Below are 25,345 nucleotides of genomic sequence, written 5' to 3'. Positions count from 1 at the left end.
AAAAGTTCTTCAAAAATCTCAGGTTGTGGGGCTGAGGCTGTAGCTCAGTGGTAAAGCGCTTGCCTTGTGTGTGTGTATGTGTGAGGCACTGGGTTCAATCCTCAGCGCCACATAGAAATAAATAAAGATACTGTGTGTTCATCTACGACTAAATAAACATTTTTTTAAAATCTCAGGTTGTTCCCACTACCTGTTAAAATTAGCAGCAATCTTAAGAGAGGAAAAAAAAATGTGTTGGTCACAACACTTAGAGGATTCTTCATGGATTTCAAGACAGTAATTGGGTCATGCATCCAGCCTTCTGCCAGGTGCTTTAACTGCCTAATGTTTAAAATTAGGTGACAAAGGCAGTAATTTGAGCACTAATGCTAAGCTATCACTTACTAAACACGTGTGTGTCCACTGTGGAGAACTTCGCATAGGTCCTAACTTTCACTTCTCATACAGGGTTAGCAGAGAGGGTCTGATTCAGCATACCCTGGACCAGACACCTCCTTTGGGGCCTCTAGCCCCAGTTCGTCTACCAGTGAACTTCATTATTTTTGCCTCATCTGCCCCCACACCCTCCTCTTTTCACTCACCTGCTTTAGATACAGACCATCTTACTGTCCTGTCGCCCTTTGGCCAGAGGGGAAATAAGTGACTGGAACTAGACACAATCAATGTCCTTTCCCTTGAACTTGAGTTCTGAGAAGCTTGGCTGGTGCTGATCTAGCCTCACTACTGAGTTCCAAACAGACTTTCCATTATATCTTCCTTTGCTTACGTCCACACAGTTGATTTCTGTTGCTTGCAACCAGCAAACCATAACCCAAACTGTCGCTAATTACAACGTGATGCTGACAAATACAAACCTCATCATTCTTGTTTTGTTCTGAAGAGAGAAAGCCTATGCTTTCCAGAATTTGCAAACCCCCCTTCAGCGCTTTGTGGGAAAAGGAAGGCTCTGGCGCCAGGGCCGTGGACCGTGCAACGCTAGAGAGAAGAACTGCCTGACAAACAGCCAATGTGCCAGATGAACGCTTTCAGGGGAACAAGGGTTGCCTGAACACTATCGATTCTGGACCCACTGATGGTTCAGGCTGGGAGACTGGGTGTGACAGCTCGGCCTTGCTCCGTGCGGTAACACACCTCCTTGTCAGGCCTATTTTCCAGCGTCAGCTGGGAAATGGGAGACTATTAAGGAAGCACCTTATCAGGAACCCAGCTCAGCGTCACTGGGGAGACGGTGGCAATTAACATGATGGAAGCTGTGAAGCCACCCAGCTCCTCCTGGCCAGGTGCAGAAGAAATTAGCAGGAGGCCTCTTAACTGACTGGCTCCAATAAGGTAGGGAGGGGCCCTGGGCAAACACTGATGCTCCATTTTCTCTGACTGGGAAGATTCCCACCTATTCCTAGCCATCTTGTGATCTGCTTCCCACACACCTTTGCTGGTATCTATCTATATCACCCTTGTCCCAGTTGCAGAAGCAATAGTAACCTCTGTCATCTAAATGGTGTTCTCACAATTATGCCAGGCATACAGTGTGGTTAAGGGCCCCAGCTTTGAAAACCAGAGTGTCTGGGACAGATGGGTGAATAAGAGAGACGCTGTCTTTACTGTTGGGGCTTTCCAGCTAGAGGAAGCTGGGAGAGAATGTGTGAGCAATCTTGTTTTGAAGAAATTCTCACACCAGTGTCATTGCTTCTGTACCCTCCCATTCCAAACACATACGATATAAAGGAAATAAAAGCTCATCTACAAACTGGGAGACCCATTTCCTGCCCTGCAGGAATTCACAGTGCGACCTCAGAAAAATCCCTTTGCCTCTCTGAGCTCAGGTTTTTCTGAAATATAAAATGAGGTAATTACTAGCTGTTCTCTGACTTAGTCTTCCTCCCCTAAGAAGCAGATGCTAAGAGGGGATTGGACGTGTGAGGATGTAATGAGGGGAAAGGCCCGTGGGGAACACAGAGAGTCGAAGATCTAGATCTGAGAGAGCCTCAGACCATGACATAGGCCTGACTATGAATCACAAAGAAAGAAGGGGTAAGTGGAAGCACCTTAGACTGTCCTGTAGATGAAGGGAGGTTCAGCAAGGCTACCAGGGAGGCCTTAAGCCAAACCTCAGAGTTCCCCTGCTGCACTCTGTGGTCTGCAGCAGCCATGCAATGTGTGGCCTCTGAGCAAACACAGAGATAGGTCTGGAGACCTCCTGTAGTTAGAGGTCTGTAGGATGCATCCCTTTGGCCACCATAATCTCTGTACTTCCTGGATGCTCTGATGTTCGACGTGCCGACAGACCCAAGACCTATGGTGGCCTCCAAGGGTCTGACAGCTCACTGGCCGGTGGGTGAACTCTTGACCAGCCCCTGCAGGGCAGCTGCTCTCGGGCACTCCCTGATGGCAGAGTTGGCAGGATGTTTATGTTCACTTGACACTTTGGGATCAAATGCTTCCTGTCTCTACTATTTTGGGCCTGGCTTTGGTCTACAGAGAAGGGAAGTCAGGGGCTTTAGTTTTCCTCCTGTCGTCTTTGTTTGAAGTGAGGCCAAACAAAAGAGGCCCTACGCGGATTACATCTGTCCTGCCCTTCCTAGAGACCCCGCGCACCCCACCCCCAAGCCCTGCAGCTCCCATGAACGTGTTCACCCGTAGGAACGTCCAGATGGGTCTGGGTCAGAAGAACCTGGACTTGGGTTTCTGCTCCACCACGTCTAGCTGTGGAACCCTGGACACATGACCATCTCAGTGAGGCTTCACTTTCTCATCCATAAAACAGACCCGTAGTCCCTCTCTCATAGAGTCATTTTGGGGATCGAATAAGGCCCAGAATATCTTTAGTACACGACACTTGTCAGTGGTGGCATTTCCTACATACCGCCTGTCTAGTCTGATCATAATTACCTTCAGTATTATCTGAGATGTTGCAGTCTCAGAAATTTCTCCTGTCCTTGGGAAGCGTGCAGTCTAGGACAAGAATACACACTGAGATTAGCTGCTGGGGTTTGGGGGGTTGGCTTGGAGAAATTTGTCACAATCAGATCAGCCTCGTTCCTTTCTCAATTTCTGCAGGACTTTTCTCTCGTGTCTGCACCTCTGATCTCCTGTGCTCATCTCAGACCAGCACACAGTACCATGTAGAAATGGGATCAAGGGCACTGAAGGTGCAGGAAAGTGCCAGATAGGTCAGGATAGTGCCAGATAGGACGCATGACAGACAAAACAGGAGCAAGAGGTGGGCCACCAACTCCAGGTGATGAAGGGCCTTGTCGACCACATTAAAGAATTGGACTTGATCTGAAGGTAAAGGGGGTGCCGTGGGTGGGTTTTGAGTAGGAGAATGATGTCATCAGATTTGTCTGATGGCTTCAGGACAGTTTGCCAGTGTTAGCTCCCTGTCCTGAGGAGAGCTTGTTCTCTGGAGAGGAAAATATGAAGACAAAGTCCTGAAGCTGCCCCCACCCTTTAAAACCACTGCCTGCTCAAACTTTCCCTGACCTGTCCCATCTGAACAAAAGCCCCTGGGCCAGCTGGAGAGGTGCCTCGTTGATTACTTGTTGATGACTCACGATTCCCTTCCCCGAGAGGACGGGCGCTGATGTGTTTTCTCTTGATAACTCTGGCTCCTTTCGAGCAATAGGACTTCCTGTCTGATCTGAGAGCAATTGCTATACCTCAGAGGAGAAAATGCTTTAAGCAAATCCAGTGATAACAGAGGCATTTGCTCAACCATTAGCACTGGGTTTAAGAATGAGCCTTTGGGTCCCCTCATATCCAGACCAGTGTCTCTAGATCCATTTGGTGGAAGATTGCAGTGGCCAAAAGGAACCTTTCCCCAGGGTAACCAGGACTCACGCCCCTAAGCACTCCTGGCTCCTCTGATCCCACCCCCAGAGGCCAGCTCCAGGGGCCTGTGAACAATAACCCCAAAGTTTGGTCTTCTTGAGGCAAGTATGAGCTACTCAGGTCAAACTGTGCCCCTGGATCTGTCTGTGTGAATGGGCCTTCAGGAAATCTGCATGAAGACAACAGCAGAATAACAACTGTCTTTTTCCCTACCTTGAGAAATTTGGAAATAGAAAATTCCACCTCCAGCCAGGCACAGTGGCACACACCTGTAATCCCAGTAGCTCTGGAGGCTGAGACAAGACCAGGAGTTCAAAGCCAGCCTCAGCAACTTAGTGAGGCCCTTAGCAACTTAGCAAGACCCTGTCCCAAAATAAAATATAAAAAAGGGCTGGGGATGTGGCTTAATGGTTGAGTATCCCTGGCTTCAATTCCTGGTACTCAAAAAAAAAAAAAAAAAAAAAGATAATTATACCTCCAAATGAGCATTCCTACCAGAGATCATTAGGTGCCAAAACTGTAAGTTTCTGGTATCTTCTAGAATATCCCTAATTCTTTGCTTGCTATGTTAAGACTGAGAAAGAGATAAGAGGGAGACAAGAACATTCATTGAATTTGCTTGGCAATATACCACTATTCTAAGCTCTGTGCATATGTATGCCACAGCATGTAATCCTCCTGATGATCCTACCATACAAGTACTATTATTATTCCCTTTTTAAAAAAGGGAACTGGTCACAGAGGGGTTAAGAATCTTGAAGTTTCTAGAAGGCACTCATCTCTGCCTCCTTGTCACTTAGCGCCTAGTTGAAACTCAAGTATTTGCTAAATAAATACTATGATGTGCTGACCACTGACCAGACACTTAATCCCCTCAGGGTCTGTGTGCCTTGTTAGTAGCACTCTCTCTCTCTCTCTCTCTCTCTGTGTTGCAATCTTTGCGCTCATTACCATTCTCACAAGTGACCCCTTTGTGTCTCAAGGGGAGACTGTAAGATTCTGCGGTCTTCTTTAGCAGGAAGTTCTGTCCAAAATTAGATGCTTCGTCAGTGCTATTATCTGATTTTTATCCATTTTCCTTCATGCTGGATGTGGTGAGTAAAATAATGCTCCCCCAAAACACCCTAATCCACAGAACCCATGGATGTGCTGTGCTGTATAGCAAAGGGGGATTACATGGAAAGATGGAATTAAGGCTGCTGCTCGGCTGACCTTGAGCTGGGAGAATCTCCTGGACAAGGGTGCTTATAACTGAGCATTAAAGTCAGCCCTGAAGATGGAACATTGCTGACTTTGAAGGTGGAGGAAGGGGCCATGAGCCAAGGAACTTGGGCAACCTCTAGACTACCTCCCAGGGACTTCAGAAGAATGCAGCCTCTTATACCTTGGTTTCAGCCCCATGAGATCCATTTCAGTTCCAGAAGCCAAATACTTTTGTAAGATAATAAACTCATGTTCTTTTAAGCTGCTAAATTTGTGATCGTTTTTTACAGCAGCCATAAAAAATAAAAATGAACACACTGGTACTGAATATACAGTGATGAACAAAATACACATGGTCTCTGTTCTTAAAGACAGCTGGTTGGATATTCCCAATGTGTAGGGACCCTGACCTGGCAACAGTCCCTAAAGCACATTAGGTCCCAGGAGCATTTCTGGGGCAGTGAGAGATCTGCCCTTTCTGGGGCCAAGAGCCTGTTGGTGGCACCAGGGCTCCCCTAGGCCTACTCAACTTCCCTACTGGGGCTACCATTATTATTTTCTATTTGGGTGAGACCACACTGAGTGTTTTGCATACATATCTAATTTCATCCTGGTCACGGCGGCTCTGAGAGAGAGATTTTAATTTCCATTTACCATTTAAGAAACTGAGGCTCTGAGAAGAAAAGTAGCTTTCCTAAGAGCACACAACTGGTAGGTAGCAGGTGTGAACCCAAGACATATCTGACTCTTGAGCCACACAGGCAGATCAGCTCCTCTCGGCCTCCCCACCCCCATTCCCATCTGTAGGCAGTTGCAGGGCCCACTTGCCAGTTCCTGTAACAGGGTGGAGTCCTTTGTTTGGGCAAAGATTGTTCCCACCCTTGTGCACAGAGGGTGTTTTTTTCCCAGAAGCTAAGATAAGCATGATTCAGGATAGTTCATGAGGGGTTGTTCTGGATAAAAATCCTTGGATAGAGTGGGTGGGCCAGGGCAGCACCCAGCGGTATGGAGAGGCATGCCAAGCCTGTGACCAGGGAAAGGGGTTCTGTTTGTGGGAGCTCTGGCCCAGGGAATGGCCTCTAAGGAAGCTGAGACTGGAACCTACTCCTCAGCCCAGGCTTCATGGCCAGCCAGCTTCATCCTTCCCCTGCCCTCCTCCGAGTAGAGTCAACTTGATCCAGCCCTCGGTAGACTTGCTTTGGGGAAAATAGGAGGGAGTCATTAACAGCAGCAATGCCACCAACAATAATAAGAATAACCACTATTTATTAAATGTTTATGCACATTAAACTAATTCCATTCAATCCTCATAGTCTCTGATCCTCCCCACTTGATAAATGGGGAGACTCAAAGAATGAACTTCCCAGAATCACACAGCCAGTGAATGCAGGACCTGGTCTCCTTAATTCCAAAGCACATGCTGTCTTGGAGTTGGGGACACACTTTTGATTGCTCATATGAGAGATGTAGGAGGGTGCTCCATTTCTGCCTCCATTTCTCCCATGATCCTGGCCGTGGGGAGGCTCTGACCGCCCATGTGAGAACCTTGCTGTGGGACTTGGGACTCTCTGGCCAGCAAAGGGTGCCTATGACTATGGGCTGAGCCACGCTATCACACTGAAGTGGAGTGGAGAGGAAGTGACTCAATCATCAAAGGCCTGGTCTTCCTCGGGGAACTGTCCCTAATCACAATTATCCCACTACAATAATACCGTTTCAGAGAGGCTGCGAGCCGGGGCACTATGTAGCCATGTAAACTGCTTCCTGTATCTGCCAAACCCAACAGCATTCGGCAATTAATAGAATCCAGCTCGGCCAACTTCTCTGATAAGACCAGAGCCATGCTCCGGCCGGCCTTGTTGTTCTAATGACGAATCGCCCTCGTGTTGCAAAGTCATTCTCAGCAGCCTGGGGGGGTGGGGAGGCCAAGGAGAGCCACGCACATTCTGTTTGGTTCTGAAATTTCATGGAGGTAAAAATTATTTTCATCCTCCTGCTAAAGAAAGGTCGTGACTATCTGGGCCATCCCCAAGACCCTGGTGTTTAATGAACACTGGGATTGAGCAGGACTCCTGCAGCCTAGAACACAGACCCACACACAAGCAGTCTTCATGAGGGGGTTCCAGGGAAGAAGGAGTTAGAACAAGTGAATACAGTGTGGCCTCTGAATTGTATCTGGGACATTCAAGATCCTCATCGTAACCTGCTTTTCAGGGCCTAGAGAAACACTGGAGAAAATGACCTAGCCCCACAAAAATTCTTTGTGGTGCTCTGGATGCTGTTGGGAGGCCACTTTCCCACAGTTAGAGGACCTCACGGAATCTCCATTGGTTGACTAAAGATGGCAGCCGGGTGCAACTCTGCTGCCCACAGTTCAGGGTCAAAGCTGGTATGTTACTGCTACTCTTCCCATTTTCCTATTTTCCTTTGGTGACCAGCGCCCTCATTTCTTGTCACTGGGTGGGGCATTTTCATTTTCTTGTGAAGGGTCAAATGTCTACATTCTCTGGGGGGGGAAGCTGACTAATTAATTTGACTTGCTTCAGACCCCTAGGTCACATTCCCACGAAGTCACGCCTGGTCAAGCAGAATGAGGGGTGACTCTGCCTGTCCTCTCAGGGGAGCTCTCAGGGGACTTGCTCACTTTCCCCTCCAGAGAACAATGCAAATGAAGGCAAAGGGATTTTTGCCTGAGCAAGGCCCCAATAACCTTTGGGGAGGAGGGCGAGGCCCAGAGGATGTGGGTGTTTTAAAATTGGCCCTGGCTTTGCCGGAAGACTCTCTTGAAGTGATTTGCAAATAGTACCCAAGCAGGGTAATTTCCTCTGATTTAGGCCTTTTGTGTTGCTGTTCTATGTTGAGCCCATTCTGATGAATTTTCTTGGTAGAAATCTCTCTTTTAAACTCTTTAGTTTTTCTGCCCTAGTAGAAGGGATTGGGGAAGGAAAGCGGAGGCAGAAGTAAGGAGGACTATTTTTTTTTTTTTAATTTTTAGTTGTAGTTGGACACAATACCTTTATTTTATCTATCTATTTATTTTTTTGTGTGGTGCTGAGGATTGAACCCAGCGCCTTGCAAGTGCTAGGTGAGCATTCTACCACTGAGCCATAACCCCAGTCCCTAAGGAGATCAATTTTGCATGATGAGAAGTCATTTGGCTGTTAGGATCCCAGTTTTGTGGATGTCCAGTGCTTTTTAAATTTTTTTTTATTTTTTATTTTGATATAGGGTCTCACTAAGGTGCTTAGGGCCTCACTAAATTGCTGAGGCTGGCCTCAAACTTGAGATTCTCCTGCCTCAACCTCCTGAGTCACTGGAATTACAGGTGTGTGATACTGTGCTCAGCTCCACTCAGAATTTTTGAGAGTTTCCTTTCCTGAAGTTGGCCATTCTCATTGGAGCCTGTCCCCACCCATCAATTTCATGGAAGGATGAGCAAGATCAAAGAAATCAGAAGACTCATCCAACTTTTTAAGCACCTAGCACTTGCAAGGCGCTGGGTTCAATCCTCAGCACCACACACAAAAAATAAATAGATAAATAAAATAAAGGTATTGTGTCCAACTACAACAGTTGACAGGAAATGCTTTGAGAGTTTCATGTGTTTTATTATGGAGGAATCTCCACTCCTCTGACAATCAAACAGTTGGAGGTGACTTATGGGAGCTTGTTCTGGAGACCAAGCCCACCCCAGTGCCCCTTGATGGGTGGAACATTTCCTTCATCAAACGTACTGGACGGAGCTTGATAGAAAGATGCAGGGGCTCTCAGAGGTAGGGCCGTGGCTCTGCTCCTCCAACGCCAGGAGGTTGGGCCAGATAACAACTGGGTAGAGGCTTCAGGGAGCCACAGGAAGAGGAGCACTAATCTCTCAGGCCAGGTTGTGTGAGCAACTGGAAAGGGATCTGGAAAGGAATACTATGGTCTTTGATGCCCTCTATTTGAGCCCAGAGGTCCTCCCACACCCTTCTTTGAATCTAACAGTTAGCTGCCTCTGAGAATGATCTTTAGACTCTATCACACCAAGTTCAAAGAGAAAGCCTGACTTTAAGTTGCTACCTAATGAGAATTGCAGTTCAAATCCCTTGGTTTATGGTCATATTAAGCAATCATTACTATCACACACATTAGAACCTTAAGTTACTTTGGTAACTTAACCTTAAGTTACTTTTTACATCCTGGGCACTTAGAAAAAAAATCTATTCATCCATCTATCCAATCATTCACCCATTCACCCATCCATCCATCCATTTACTTATTCAACAACTTGCTTCTGAGTTCCCACTGTGTAACAGATGCTGTGGTAGTAGGTATGGGGAATTACAGTGAGTAAAACCAGACAGATTCCTGCCCTTACAGAATTTAAGAAGTGTTGGAAACATTTATCAATCCAATAAGTATTGAAAAGTGCACAGAACAACAAATCAAATCAAGTGTTATGAAGAAAAGAGACAAAGTTCTGAAGGAGCTATTCACAAAGGATCCTATGAGACTGTGGGAACCAGCAAGGGTCTTGCTGAGAAAGCCCCCAAGGAGATGGTGTGTATCTAATTCACTCATTTCCCATGTTTCCCAGAGTGTCTGGAATAGTCTCAGAACATGGTGGGTATTTGATAAATTTTGATGGTGCAGGAGTTCGTGCATGTGTTGGCCATGTTGCCTGTTACTATGATTAATAGGCTGAATGAAGTTTATATCCATGTTACTCTCTAGAGTTTATATGTTTTCACATGCATAATTTTTTTGATCCTAGAATGCCCTGAGTAGTAGGAAAGATGGGTATTTTTCTCCTTGTTTGATGAGTAAGAGAACTTACAAATTCCCCTGGGGTGGTATGGTGGATAAAATTGGTTTCTGAATATGTCTCTAAGTTTTTTTTTTTTTTTAAATGAGATTGATGTATGAACCGGTTAAAGCAGACTGAGTAAAGCAGATATCCCTCTCCCATGCAATGGGCCTCAGCCAATCAGTTGAAGGTCTCAATAGGCCAAAGAGATAGACCCTCCTGAGAAGGACAGAGAACTCTTCCTGCTGACTGCCTTCAAACTGGGTCGTGGGTTTTTCCCCAGCATTTGGACTGGAACCACACCATTAACAACCCTGGTGTCGGGTCTTGACACTCACACTGGAACTTACACCATTGGCTCTCCTGTGTCTCCACCTTGTTGACTGCAGGTCATGGGACTCGTCAATTTCCAAACTTGTGTAATTGTATAAAATAATTCCCTCTAACCTGTGTGTTTGCTCTCTCGCTCTCTCTCTGTCCACACACACACACACACACACACACACACACACAATGGATATATAATCTCTATATCTATATATGTCTCTCTTGTCTATAGCTATCTATCTCCTACTGGTTCTGTTTCTTAGGTAAGTCCTAACTAATTTCCCTCCCTTACAGATAAGGAAAATGATGCCCAGCTCTTTTCAACCTATCCCAAACTCAACCCATCATCTTCCCTCCCGGCCACACACCCCTGGGAACTGAAGGTAAGCATCCTGCTGGCCTCCCTGGATTTCTCTGATCTCTTAGATCTTGACATTATTTGTACTCTTTGGGGTTCCCCTTCCTCTTTTCGCTCCTGCTGCTGATCCCCACTGCCAGATCCTCAGCTCTTCCCTCTGGGTGGAGGCAGCATCACCTGAAGGACTTCCATAGCTGCAGAACCCCCTGACCACTCACAGTCAGAATCATCCTGACCCAGCTCCTCCATCTCCAGGTCTTGCCAGCCATCAGGGGCTTTGAGTACCAGGTCCAGGGCCACAAGTTCTTTGGGCTCCAGGGTAATGTTTTAGGTCTCAAAAGGTGTGTTTTAGTTGACACCAAACATGAAAAGAAGAATTGACATTAATAAATGTTCAGACAGGACTGGGGCTGTAACTCAGTGGTAGAGCGCTTGCCTTGCATGTGTGAGGCACTGGGTTCAATCCTCAGCACCACATAAGAATAAATAAAGATACAGTGTGTTCATCTACACCTAAATAAATATTAAATTTTAAAATAAATAATAAATAAATAAATGTTCAGACAATGCTGAAAAAAATAATTTGCCGAACTTTATAAAATTTCACCTTAATAGAAAATAGGTTCTTTTTTTTTTATCACTTTGAAAGAATTTCTGAGCATGCATAATGATTATTGCGTCGTTACAGATATATGTAAAAGAAATGTGTTTGTAAGTAAATAATTTCAAGAGTGACAATCACCAAAATCTTGTGTGCTTTTCCTACAGGAAACAAAAACACGTGCATTTAACATGAGATGTAACATTCCTGGGGCCTCTTAAAATGCTCTCTTCATCTCCAGCCTTCCCTGCTTCAATACCTACTGCCATCACTCATGCACACCCTGGGCCCCTGCACATTCGCACCCACCTCTGGTATTCAGGGTCCTCCATAGTCCAGCCCCTCCTGCCCTGTACCATTCATTCATTCAACAAAGTCAGTTGATACTTGTTGTCATTGATCTTCTGACTTGGGCCTGGTTCTAAGAGGGATACAGCACAAAGCAAGACCAACATGTTTCCCACTCTGCAAAAACTTGCACTAGATTGGGGGGTCTAGAAGGGGAGTAGGACCTGGAGATAGCCAATAAGCACATAAACAAATAATGAGAAAAAAAACTATCAAGCTTATTTGAAAGAAAAATAAATAAAGGTAAGGAACTTAGGTATGGTTAGAGGGCAGGTGCTCTTTTTGCAGTGGGTGGCTAGAGAAAGTCTCTCCAAGCTTACCACCCTGAGGCCAAGACAAGGATTAAACCAAGGAACTAGCCAGGCAAAGGTCTGAGGGGAGAGAGTTCCAGGCAGAGGGCACAGCCAGTGCAAAGACCCCGAGGTAGCTATGGGTCTGGCAGGTTGAGGAAGAGCCAGGCTGCCAGGGCATCTGCAGCCAGAGTGAACAAGAGGCTAGTGTTTGGAATTGAGGTCAAAGAGCTGGGGTGGAGGAGGCAGGATATGGAGGACTCTGGTCAAGCCTCAGCTCCCCTGCTCTCCAGTATGTTCCTTCAGCTGCTCCACTCGCAAATGCTGCCATGGTGTGGGAGGCACTTTAATGGCTGACTGGTTCATTAAGCAGCAGCAGCAGTTTGCAGAGCCACAGGGCATCATGGATCTGCCAACACCTCCCTGCGACAGGCATCTCTGTGGGCCGGGCTAGCCAGGCACAAATTACCTCACTAAACAGCCACCACCTGCCAATTCCAGCAAAGGCTTTCATGCCCCCCCTTGGCTTTGTTGCCGTAAGAGTCCCACTTGACGCCCACTAGTTTCCTCTTAAATGCCAATTGCCCCCATCGTGTCAGTCCTCACAACTAGGAGCCGGATGTCTTTTGCCTTGACTGGGTATCACAGCAGACAGGCCCAACGTGGCTCCTTCACGGTCATATTCTGACTTAGTATTCATGATTCTTAAAATGTAGCAGGAGTTAAATGAAAGCAATAGAATTCAGGGCTCTCCTAGTTTAGAACTCTGTGGGGACTTGTAAATATTTTTTCCCATGGATGGAACACATTTGGCTTCTATCGAAAGGTGTTTGGGGTTGGCTGAATTGCAGCTAAACTTGACCAATAATATTTACAGAGCACCTCGGTGTCAGGCACTGTTTGAGACACCAGTAGAACAGTGACCATGACACACCAAATCCTTCTGGAAGGAACTTTCACACAGAGGGGGAGAGAAACAGCCAATGACCAAGTACATAATAAATGATGAGGCATGTTTCAATAGTGATAATCCCTGTGGGAAAACGGAATGAGATGAGATAGTGGCTGGAGAGTGGGGGCTGCCAGAGGTGTAGGCAATACTTATATCCAGTGGCCCAAAACAGCCTCTTCCAGAGGATGGCCTCCCAGAGAAGACCTGAAGGAAAATAGAGAACCAGCCATGGTCAAGACTCAACTCTCAAGGGACAAAAAGTACATACAAAGGCACTGAGACAGGAATGGGTTAGCCCTTGGGGAACAGAGGGCCAGTGTGATTGGAAGGCAGTTAACACAGAAGAGAGGGTTAGAGAGGAAGCTGGCATGGGCATCCAGAGCTGGGTTGTGTAAGGTGGAGTGGGCCATGGTAAGAGGCTTGGATGATTTTATTTTAAGACAGGGTTTTGCTAAGTTGCCCAGCCTGGTCTTAAACTCCTGGGCTCGAGCCATCCTTCTGCCTCAGCCTCCCAAATTGCGGGGACTAACAGCATGGGTCACCTCACCCAGATCGCATGATAAGGCAAGAGAACCCCTTGAGGACTTTTAGGCTTGCTTAGTGGTTTAAACAGTCTACTATGGCTTCCAGGTAAGAAGCCACCAACAATTGAACCTTTTATTCTTACAGTGCTTTATTGTTTACAGGGACCTTTCATGTTTGCAGTGCCATTAGCATCACATTACAAATGAGATGAATAGAACTCTTTCTATTTTATAATGGAAAACTGAGGCCCAGAGAGCTTTATGTGACTAAGCCACGTAAGAGAGCCAGCAAGTGGTAGGACTCAATCAAAAGTACTTAGTGCAGTGTCTGCTTCTTAGGAAAAGTTCCATGGATATGGATTGGAAAGAACTTGACGAGCAGTGACAGTTCCACCCATCTGCTCTTTTGCTGTGGCCAGAAACAGCACAAACATGACTGCCTTGTTCTTTTTGCATGGCTTCAGCCAGAGGAGCACTCTCCTCTTCCAACCAACCACCAGAATGTATATCAGGATGCTTAATCGTGGTTCCATGGGAGATCCTTGTACCTTATATCATAACCATGTTCTGCAGATGCCCATCCCCTCAAATTGTTAGTACCCACAAACACAAAGCTAATTCCTGGGCTATAACTGAGCATGTAATAGGCGTTCATATAAAACAGAAATCTTTCCAATGCTTCCTATCTTCCAAGCACTGATTATTAGTATCGTCCCAAAATTGTTTCAGTTAATTCTAACAGCAACCATCTTTGAGAAAGGGACTATTATTATCATTTTATACATGAAGAAACAGAAGCTCCGAGATGTTAATAAGGCGCAAATGAGTCCAAAGCCCATGCTGTTAATCTCTGTTGTACTTCCTTCTTATTCGAGGTATGGTATCTCTGTTTTTTCAGCCTTGATACTTGGAACTTTAAGTGTTAGAAGTAGGACTCCAAAAACAAACAAAGTGTTTTCTGCTGCAAACACATGGAAGAGTACTGTGAAACTCTCTGAGATTAATCATTAATCCACTGGTCTACACATCTGTCCATCCATCCATCCATCCTAGTAATCACCTTTCCCTCTAATTTATGTTAACACTTAGAAGAAAATATAAGTACATCCTATAGGGGCTGGGGTTGTGGCTCTGGGCTAGAGCACTTGCCTAGCATGCATGAGGCACTGGGTTCTATCTGTGGCACCACGTAAAAGTGAATAAATAAAATGAAGGTATTGTGTCCACCTACAACTAAAAATATATTTTTTAAAAATAAGTACACCCTACAGATGGTGGGGGGGGGGGGGTCACAGGGGAAAATTGAACGAGGTCTGGTTCTTTCATACCACTTGTTCCTTCCTAAATTACGCCCGTTGCACTGCAGAAGAAACAGAAGATGGGTGACAGCCATGTTGAAAAAACAGGCTCTTTACCTCTTCCTCTCATTATTACTGCTCCTGTCATCTGTGGGAGGGGTCTGTCTGGAGCCTCTGCCTAATTTGTCGTCCCAGGAAGGCCAAGTGTATCTCAGAAGCTCACACTCAGACATGCAATCTGTTGCTCATCTGGATCAGTGGGGCCTGGGAAAGCAGAAAGGCATGTAGGTGCAGTGCAGTGCAGAGGGTGTCCAAGGACCTCATGGTGTCCTCCTCCTGCAATGCACCTTGTCCAGCTCCTTAACCTCCCAGCTTCAGTTTCTTCATTTGTTTAATAGAGTATTAGGTCCGGATTTTCTTTTTCCCTCATCTCCTTTATTTTCTCCAACACAAAGCCTCTGATATGAAAGAGGAGTTCTTGTAAGATAAAAATAAAGATGGAGGCTTTGTTAATAATGAGTCAAAATGAGACAAAGATCAGTAGGAGTGGGTAATATTAACGAGAGGCAGGTTTGTAGATCCTGTAGCTATTAACCCCTAGACTCAAACAAGCAAATCAGAGGAAACAAACTAAAACATCTGGAAAGATCAGGCAGGTAAGAGAAATGAATAAGAGCCATGACTGTCCACACAATAGGGACTTGTGAAGGCGGCATGAGAGATGTGACTAGGTAGGATACAGTACTCACACCTGCAGCTCAGTTCCAAGATTCAGTGCCATACAAGGAAGCCATCTCAGTGCTAACAGATCATTCTGGCTTTTCAAGAAAATCCCTAGATTCTGGTTGTATGTAAAATACTTTTTTTTAACATTATCTGGTAAATCAACTTTAAAACATGATATGGGCCAATAAAATATGATGTGTTAAGGGAAGATACTTATTCCCTTCTTGATGACTCCTCATTAGAACAGACTCTATAAAGGCAACATTCCTGGCCTCTCCTGACCCTTCACTCATCCCTCTCCCAATGGGGAATAGTACCTTATGATTGGTGGGTTTGGCAGGAGAAACTGGCATCCATCACAGACTGCCTTCCTCACCCCTTTCCTCTGGGTCCTGCATGCTCCCAGGGGACATGAGGTAAGCTCTGATGAGGGCAGCCTACCCCAGTCCAGCATGGGTAAGTCTGCCTAATTCTGGGATTCCACACTCAGAATACTGTTAACCTACAGCTGCAAGCTGTGTTTTCCAATATTCGTTTTCTTACTGGTTAACTATCACCTCCATCAGATTGCTAGCTAGTCTTATTTCTGAGTTGTTTCATAATTAAGGCAGAGAAAAGGGGCTCTATTCATTGGCTCTACCTCAAGACTCCAAGAGTTAGCTCTGGAGGGGGCAGGGGTGTGGCTGGGGTTGTGGCTCAGCAGTAGAGCACTCCCCTAGCACATGAGGCACTGGGTTTGATTCTCAGCACCACATATAAATAAATAATATAAAGGTATTGTGTCCACCTACAACTAAAAAAAAAAAAGATTTTTTTTAAGAGTTAGCTCTGGTCTCAAGTCATAAATATGTTCCCCATGGCTACAAAAAGAACCTTTGGATGCATAATTAGGACCTGTCCTCATCCATCCAATCATGGCAAACACAGAAGTCCTGCTTAGAGCTTTGAGTATCTTTTGGTGATTCTCCAGGATGGACCTTGGAAAGATGGGGTAGAAAAGGTCCAAGAGATTGTGGAAGATAGGAAAAGAGGAAGGGGAATACAAAAGGGACATCAACATCTAGATAGCTATCAGAGGAGGATATTATATGGATTAAAAAATGACTTGTTGGAGAGACAAAAGAATGTTTAGTACCATCTCCTGAACATCTCGCATATTTGGGTTGACCTAATGATGTTATTTCCTTTTAAGTAATAGTCGATACCTATGTACCCTTCTTAAAGATAACATTAAAATAGTCACATCTCCCATGCCGCCTTCACAAGGCAAAAGGATCAAATGAGTTACCTTTTGAGAATCTGATCATAAAACCCTTGTTATCTGTATCGTCAATAAAATAATTCAAGATGCCAAGAAGAGTCAAAATCACTTCTCCTAAAACTCACTTTCCAAAACCCCAGAGCCCTAAAATCATATGTTCTTTTCTTGAGATGATTTAACTGCCACTGGGAACAAGAGAAACTAAGACCAAGAACAAATGTTAAATAGCAAAATAAACCATTTTGAGACTGATTCATCAGACATTTATTGAGCATTTACTACGTGACTGCAGCAGGTCTGAGAAATGGAGATGCAAAATTGAATAAGTCCCCTGAACAAAAAGAGTTTAGAGCGGTGGCAATTTCCGGCAATTCAATGTGCTATGTTTTTGTTTTGTCTTATTTTAACTGAAAGTATATTTTTAAAGAATGTTTGGGAATTATAGCCCTACAATAAAATATGTTTTGTTTCACTTCCTTTAGCTGTTATTTTATGACAGCACTGACCTTCTGACCAAAAGCAAAGTTTTGGCCTTTCTAAATATCCCATATTGGCTGGGCTTAATGGGTTTTCAAAATAAATGGATTGGATTTTTCAACCTGTCAAAATACAGAGCACAAGGGCTTTTTAAACTTGAGAGGCCTGCTCTGAGTGCAGATTCAGGGTCCACCCATCTGCGCAGGGGAGCGAAGGGCCAGCTTATCAGCAACCTGTTATTTTTGATGGAAGCAGAGGTGACCAGAACAAAGAAATGAGCTCAGGGAGGTCAGACCAACTTAAACAGGATGTCACCTGGGGTAATCAAGGCGTGAGATGTCCTGGACTCTCTCAGAAGGGAGTTTAGGAGGATTTTAGCTCAGACAGAATCCTAAGCTCCTGACAGCTCCTGCAGTACCAGCCCAGGAAGGGCCCAAGTAGGAGCCCAGGAAGGGGGCGGGTGAGGCCGCCAGGAAGGTGATCTGGTGCCCAGTGCACCTTAGAAAGGGTTAGCTATAAACGATGCTCTGCGTTGCCAGCAATGGAGGGATGAAAGACGCTTCAGCATTCAGCCCGTCTGGATTTGTACCCTAGCCTCTCTACTTTCTAGCCACGTGGCCTTCAGGAGAGCCTCAGTTTCTCCCTCAGTGCAGTGGAGCTGATAATAGTCCCAACTTTATAGAGCTGTTGAGATGGCCAATATAACAACCAAATAGAATAAGTTCTCCCATAAATGGACACCTTCTGACAGCCCAAGTACTCCATGATCATGTCCAGGGTCTCTCAGAGGTCAAGGGGCTCTTTACAAGTGAAGAAACATAAAAATGGGATCAAAGGGAAATCGTGATGTTTTAATGGTTGAATTCTGTCAGTGTGTCTTTGTGTCTGCATCTTAAGTTCATTTAGACATAATATATAGGACTGGAGATACAGCTCAGTTGGTAGAGTGCTTGCCTAGCATGCACAAGGCCCTGGGTTCAACCCCTGGCACCACCAAAAACAAAAAAAAAAGTTAAATCTGGGGCCACTGTAAAAGTCCCCTCCCACCCTAAGGCCCTCTTTTCTCCTTATATACGAGAGGGCTTTATGACTCTTAAGTCCTGTTTCCTCAGATCTCCTCCCGCCCCCACTACCATATTTGCTGTATAATTTTTAAAGACTTGATTCCAAAGTACATGGAAAAGAGGAGGAGAGGATTCCAGAGGTCATTTATGATACCTCAAGGGACAGAAAAGCCTCACAAGGAAGGAGCCTCCTCTGCAGGAAGTGCCTTTACCCGTACCATTAACAAAGGGAAAGGCAACCCCTTCTAGAGCATATTTCTCCCTCAAGGCCACAGGAGCTAGACCTCTCTGCTACCCCGAGGTTAAACTCCTTGCTCTGAATGAATTCTAGGAGCCAATTACTCTATGACTGTGTGCTTCCTCTGTTGGAACAGACTCAATGGTACTCTTCTTCCCCTTTCCACGTGGGCAAGAACTGTTGTCAAGATCAACAGGAAGAATCCTACTTGATGAAGACCTAGAGTCTTCATAAAGCGGGGTGGGTAGGGGTTAAACAAGCCAGACAAAAAAGAGAAAAAGGGAGGGAGAGAGAAAGGGAACCAATTACTAACTCTGTCTGGCCACATTTAATAGCTCCTTCTTGCCAAATGGGTTGGGAGATCAGGAGCACGTTTCAGAAGGAGGCTCATGAGAATCCTGCTCAGACTAGGCAGTGTAGGGGGTACAAGAACCCAGCAGGACAATCCCACATTTCTATTCTGCTGGCTCTGGGTCCTAGCAGATCATTAAATGAACATCAAGAGCTGTCCCAGGTGTTGGGAATTATGGGACAGAAGGGTTTCCAGCCAGGGTGTGACATAAATCAGGGAATGGATGCCCACAAACAAAGGGAAGCACCTATCAGCACTTGGCCAGTGAACAACCTGGGAGCTACAATGGCATAAAGCAGAGAAGGTTGATGTTGCCAGTTTATATTGCTTCTGTCTAACTGTTACTATGAATTGCAGGCCAGGGAGCAATGTCAGGAGCATATTGAACTAGAAAAGCATAGTCCATGATGCTCCCAAGTTTGTCTTCTTTTTATTCTTTATTATCCTTATCACCTTGACCTTCACCAGGAGCACGGTTATCATCATTATTGATCATTTCTATCATCATACCTTGCTGTGCACAATCTCTCACAGTTTATAGAGAACTTCTTTATCCACAATGACAATTTGATCATCACAGTAACTCTTTGAAGTGGAAAAGGCAGTATTAATATCCCCATTTTCCCAAAGTGTAAACCAAGGCTTGCAGGAGGCAAAAGGCTAACACTAAATCACACACAAGTTCAGGTCTTTTGTAAACACTGACCATCTACAACACTAAAACTTTACTCTGAGAACATCAAAATATTTAACAACTGATAAGATATGGGTACCAATCAATCAGGACAAATACCACGCACAAGTCATGGATGTGGCCATTCTGGTTCATGTACCTGAACGTATCCCAGATGTTGGACCTGAGACCACTCCTCCAAACGCTGCCATAGTGTGTCTTTGGGTCCAACCTTCTCTGCCAGTTGACATAAGTTCCCAAATTGAATAGCAAGATGAGGCATTAAGAGGCAAGAGAGTGGGTTATCCTAATAAAGGGGGGCCTTTCAGTCTGTTCTCCTTGACAGTCTTTGGACCAGGGAGTAAGGGAGGGAGGCATGTAGAGGGGGAGGGTAAGGTGGCTATGTCATGGGTCTTTGAAGTCTGAGTTCTTCAGAGCTGCAATGTTGAGTTCACGCCAAGCCTTAAGAGTGCCCTGAGGGAACCACAGGGCTTCAGACAGGAGAAAAAGCCAGGAATCCGGAGGCAAGTAGAAATGGGATTGGAGTGGGAGCCAGTCAGGAATGAAATGAGGAGCCTTTTTCTCATCGGAAAGTAAATCTGCTCTTGCTTCTCCTGGATCTAGAAAATGGATAGATATATTGATCTGGCTCAGATACAGGGATGTGGGTGGACAACAGGTAGTCAGCACTTTCATCAAAGCCAACAGAGAATGTGCACAGTATGAACTCAGAAATGACCGGAAGATAGTCAGCTTCAGAAGCCACCCCTATTTTCCATTAATGTTACTCATTCTATTTTCATACCTAGTTTTATCAACTCTTCCTATGTATATTCTTTGAAAAGGATCTTATTCATCTCAAAAGTAATATGTATTCACAGTGAGAAAATTAATATAAATAAGCAAAAAAAAAAAGAAAATTAAAACCATCTATAATTTCTCTATCTAGAAATAACAGCTTAATGTTTATAGACATCCTTTGAGACTTTTCCCCATGCATAAAACGATCATCATCATTACAATGATTTACAAAAATTTATTTATTTTGTGCCTAATGTCTTGTCTACCTACCGTACCTGAAGTTTAGAGTCATTATCTTTCTTTGACAATGTGGACTTAATACCAGGAATCTGAAAATATTTTATTGCTTGGGTATCTTGTTGATATCATAAAATCAGAGGCAGAATAATATTTATTAGAAATATCCAAGCCCAGGGCTCAGAAACAAATCGCTTGTGCCTGAGCAGCATTCTGTGTTTTCAAAGTGGCCATGTAAAACTCAAAGCTCAGTGGAACCATATATCACGACTACATAAACAATAATAACAATTCTTGATTTATATCTTCATATTTTCTGCCTTGTTCTTGCAGAAAAGTTGGTAAAGGCTGATTAGACTGTTACACCTACTTTTTTTTTAGAAGATGGAAGATAGGAGAAAATATTACCACAATGAAAGGAGGAGAAAGCCCAAAGGAAAAATCTGTTTTTTAAAAATCGAGAACTTGTCAGCATGATACACAGCTCTGAAGATTAGAGCAAAGCAAAACAAATGTGTGAGTTATTTCTCAGATCAAAAGTTTCAATCATCTTTTGGGCTCACTTCTTAGATATTTGGATATCTGTGAATGATAAGCAAGATGGCAAACTGAAAAGAAAATTCCAGAATGAGACATTCAGGTGAAAGGGTCTTTAACCGTGTTTCTGGCTGCGGTCTTCATCAAAAGCATTTCTCTTAGTGGGGGGGAGTGGAGCTTAACATTAAGATAAAGGTGCGTTCCTCTTTTATGATGATAATCCTGCGAAATTGATAGGAAGCAGAAATGTGTGCAGAGATATGTCACCAAGCAAAGGGCCCCAGCCTCTCCACGTAAGCAGACCTGGAAGAAATTATTCTGCAGGGTTTTTTTATAACACATTATTATGTGATGACTTCTCAGAGAATTTCTATACAAAAATCATTTGTTAATTTGGTTAATTCAATTTAGTTTGCCGAAGGGTCGTAACAATTTCCGAATCCATTTATTTGGAATCTATGACATCTTCAGCCTAGCCTATCTGAGTCTTAGTGACTTTTTTTAAGTGTTGATGATAAACCCCCTGGTGTTTATTGGTGTTTGCTTGTCCTGCTACTCAGCCAGTTGCTCTCTGAGGTGAAAAAGAAATTCGGTTTAGTCTGCATCTTCATTAAGCAGAAAAGCCTTACTCATAGGAAAATGTAAGAAAAGACCAAAAGAACGCAATGTTTAGTTTCTACTGAGAAAGTTTCAGAAAAAATAAAATAAAATTGGTGAGGGCTGAGGAGCTGAATTCGATACTGATTCTTACATGCTAAAAGCAATAAGGAGAGAAAAGAGAAGAAAACTAAAAAAAAAAAAAAAGCCGAAATCAGTTCTCTACTCCATTGTTTCATATCTCAGGAAAACAAGCAATAAAAGAAAATTCAGGTAAAAAAGCAATGCGGGGGAGGCAATAGAATAATAGAAATCAAAAAAAGTGGGAAAGGATGCTGTGAACAGAAGAACAGTTTGTGATGCTCATTAAAACAAATATTTACTGAGCACCTATATTAGGTACGAGTGCTAGGCATAAAGGTAAAGGAGACAGGCATGGCCCTGGGCCCTCCCATGAGTGGGAGGGACAAAAACCAAGTAAACAAATATGTAGACAAGGTGAACATGGCCTTGGTAATTACAGTGCATCAGTGCATGGTGATGGGGAAGAAGGGGCAGTAGGGAACCTACTTTCAATAGGGTGGCCACAAAAGTCTCAATAAAGAAGGCACTTTTAAATCTAAAGAATGAGAGTAGCCCCCGGGCACTCTTGTTTTAGGTACAGGGAATGGCAGTGCAAGAACATCAAAGCAGGAAGAGGGGGAGAAAGAAGACCTTGCAGTGAGGAACTTGGATTTTGTTCTAAGAGAAGTAGAAGGTAGTAAGGAATTTCAACAGGGAAGTTCTGAATCTGGTTTGTGTTTTTAAAAGATCACGTGGCTCTACATCATACCATATGCATAACTAACTCAAAATGGATTGTAGGGGCCAAGCATGGTGGCACACACCTGAAACCCAGTAGCTTAAGAGGCTGAGGTGGGGGGATCGCAAGTTCAAAGCCAGCCTCAGCAACAGTGAGGCACTAAGCAACTCAGTGAGACCCTGTCTCTAAATCAAATACAAAATAATATTGGGGATGTGGCTTGGTGGTTGAGTGGCCCTGAGTTTAATCCCAAGTACCCCCCCCCAAAAAAAAAAATGGATTGTAGACCTAAATGTGAGAGCTAAAGCTACAAAACATTAGAAGAAAATACAGGAGTCAATCTCTGTGACCTTCGGTTAGGCAATGGTTTTTCAAATATGTCATCAAAGCTCAAGTAACAAAAAAAGAAAGAAATTATTATTCTCAAAATTAAAGATTTTTGTATACCTCGCAGAAAATGAAAATATACCTCATAAGCTAGGATATAACATCTGAAAATAATATACCCGATAAGGAACTGTATGCAGAAAATTAAAGAACTCTTACAATTAATGGTAAAAAGATAACTCAATTTTAAAAATGGGCAAAGAACATCAGATATACAAATGGACAATAAGCACATGAGAAGGCGTTCCATGTCATTAATAATTAGGGAAATGCAAATCAAAATCACAACACAGCACCACTTTATACCTACTAGGGTGGCTATATTAAGAAACACAGACAATAACTAGTGTTGGTAAGGATGCAGAGAAATTGTAAAATGGTATAGCCACTTTGAAAAAAGATTTTGGTAGCCTCTCAAAAATGTCAAACATAGTTAGCTGGGTGTGGTGTTGCAAGCCTATAATCCCGGCAGCTCAGGAGGCTGAGACAGGAGGATTGCAAGTTCAAAGCCAGCCTCAGCAATTGTGAGGCACTAAGCAACTCAGTGAGACCCTGTCTCTAAATAAAATACAAAATAGGGCTGGGGATGTGGCTCAGTGGTCGAGTGCTCTTGAGTTCAATCCCTGATACAAAAAAAAAAGGAAAAGAAAAGAAGGCGGCTATATGGTCACTGAGAGGTGAGTGGAGGGAAATCATGGGATTTCAGGCTGGGTGGAGGGTGGTGCCATTTACCATCCTCCATCAACTACAGGATCAAATTTGGGTCCAAACAAGAAAACCTATATTGAATCATGTTCTTATCCCTAAGAGGTGGGTATGTTTATCCCCATTTATGATTTAAGATACATGGCTCAAAGAAGTTAAAATAAACACCCTATAAGCATCGGTACTATGACTCCATTGTTTCATTGTTTCACACCTGATTCTGACATTAGAAATGGGGAGAGATTTTTAAAACAGAAAAAGTAGGGAGAGAGGAAAAACAGGAGAGTTATACTAGAAGGAAGACCAACAAGGAAAGGTCAGGCATCTGTCTGGATCACTTTTGCCTCTTGCTTTTGGCCTAAACCTTGCCCACGTTGTTGCCAAGAACCAGAGGACCCTCCCAACTTTTGTCCTTAGCTTCTAGTTTGTAGCCAGAGGCCGTTAATAAGTCTTTGCTGAATGAATCCTCAGTTAGTAGAAGATGGTTACTCATTTGTTCAACAAATATTTAAGGGTGTGGCCTACACTGTTCTGGTGCTGGCACAAAGCAAGAGTCAGACAGATGTTCAACCTCACCCATGGTGAAGAAACCCCCTTCCCCTACATTCCCAACAGATGGCCATCCCACCTCTGCTTCAAGATGGAAGGTCACTGCACTAAAATGTAACACCTTTTAATTTTAGACAGCAACACCTTTTATTTTTAGATAGTTCCTAAATTCTTTTTTCTAAAAGAGAGTGGCCTCCTCCAGCTTTCTATCTGAAGACCAGAAAACCACAGCATGGTGGCCCACGCCTGTAATCCCAACAGCTCAGGAGGCTGAGGCAGAAGGATCATGAGTTCAAAGCCAGCCTCAGCAGCTTAGCAAGGCCCTAAGCAACTCAGTGAGACCTTGTCTCTAAACAAAATACAAAAAAGATCTGGGGATGTGGCTCAGTGGTTAAGCACCCTGAGTTCAATCCGCAGTAGCAAAAAAAAAAAAAAAAAAAAAAAAAGATACAACATTTTTCTAGAATTTCGTGCATATGACAACCTGTTGCATATTTGTAGATGATTCTTATGTCTCTCTCAGGTCTTTCTTCTAGTTTAGACTAAATTCCCTTGGTTCCTGCATAAGTTCATGCTCTGATATCATTTCTACAGGAGACACTTTTCATTCCCTCATTCATTTAAACTTTACCAATGATTTATTAAGATACTTTGCTAGATCTCATGAATGAAGAAATGAAGGGCATCGTCCCTTCCCTTAACAAATGCACGTTTCACTAGGGGAAAGAGGCATTTAAAGAAACAACTTGAACATGTCCTATTTTTATGGGGACACGGTGCTGCTGAATGGAACCACTGAGTCTACAGATGAATTTTAACCTGTGCACTATGGAATTGTTCTGTTTTGCATGTCATTATCATATTGCATAATGACCACCAGAACTAAAAAGATGGTAGGAATTCTTTTTTTACATTTATTTTTTAGTTTTAGGTGGATACAATGTCTTTATTTTACATTTATATGGTGCTGAGGTTCGAACCCAGGGCCTCATGCATGCTAGGCAAACACTCTACCACTGAGCCACAATCCCAGCCCCAAAGATGATAGGAATTCTGAAAAAGAATATCTTCACCACCCAGATCTGAATGTTGTAAATCTACAGCTGCAGACCAGGACTCTAATTAGTCAGTCCTCCAGTATCCATGGGTTCCACATCCTTGGAAACAATCTTCCATGGATCAAAAATTTTTGAAAATAATAACAGTACAAAAATAAAAATTATAAACTATAGTATAACAAACTATAGTATAACATAGTATTTTCATTCTATTAGGTGTCATAGGTAATCTTGAGGTGATTTAAAGCAACAGGAGGCTATGCACAGGTTACAGGTAAATACTATGCCATTTTACATAAGAAACTTGAGCAAACATAGATTTTGTATATGCAGGGAGTCCTAGAACCCATCTTCTATGGCTAC

General features: G+C 43.8%; 1 protein-coding gene and 1 long non-coding RNA gene across 6 annotated transcripts in view; one reads left to right on the top strand and one right to left on the bottom strand.

Moving 5' to 3' along the window:
* The window catches only part of LOC139706869 (endogenous retrovirus group K member 7 Gag polyprotein-like), a 150,894-nt gene that overhangs the window by 45,771 nt on the left and 79,778 nt on the right, over positions 1 to 25,345 (bottom strand). The window lies entirely within an intron of this gene.
* Positions 1,266 to 11,506, top strand: LOC114093591 (uncharacterized). The gene is made up of 3 exons (XR_003582915.3): positions 1,266 to 1,329; positions 10,442 to 10,530; positions 11,274 to 11,506. It is a non-coding gene; the product is annotated as an uncharacterized lncRNA (long non-coding RNA).

Source organism: Marmota flaviventris, chromosome 9, assembly GCF_047511675.1.
Source record: "Marmota flaviventris isolate mMarFla1 chromosome 9, mMarFla1.hap1, whole genome shotgun sequence".
Taxonomy (NCBI): domain Eukaryota; kingdom Metazoa; phylum Chordata; class Mammalia; order Rodentia; family Sciuridae; genus Marmota; species Marmota flaviventris.
This window is presented reverse-complemented; position numbering and strand designations above follow the sequence as displayed.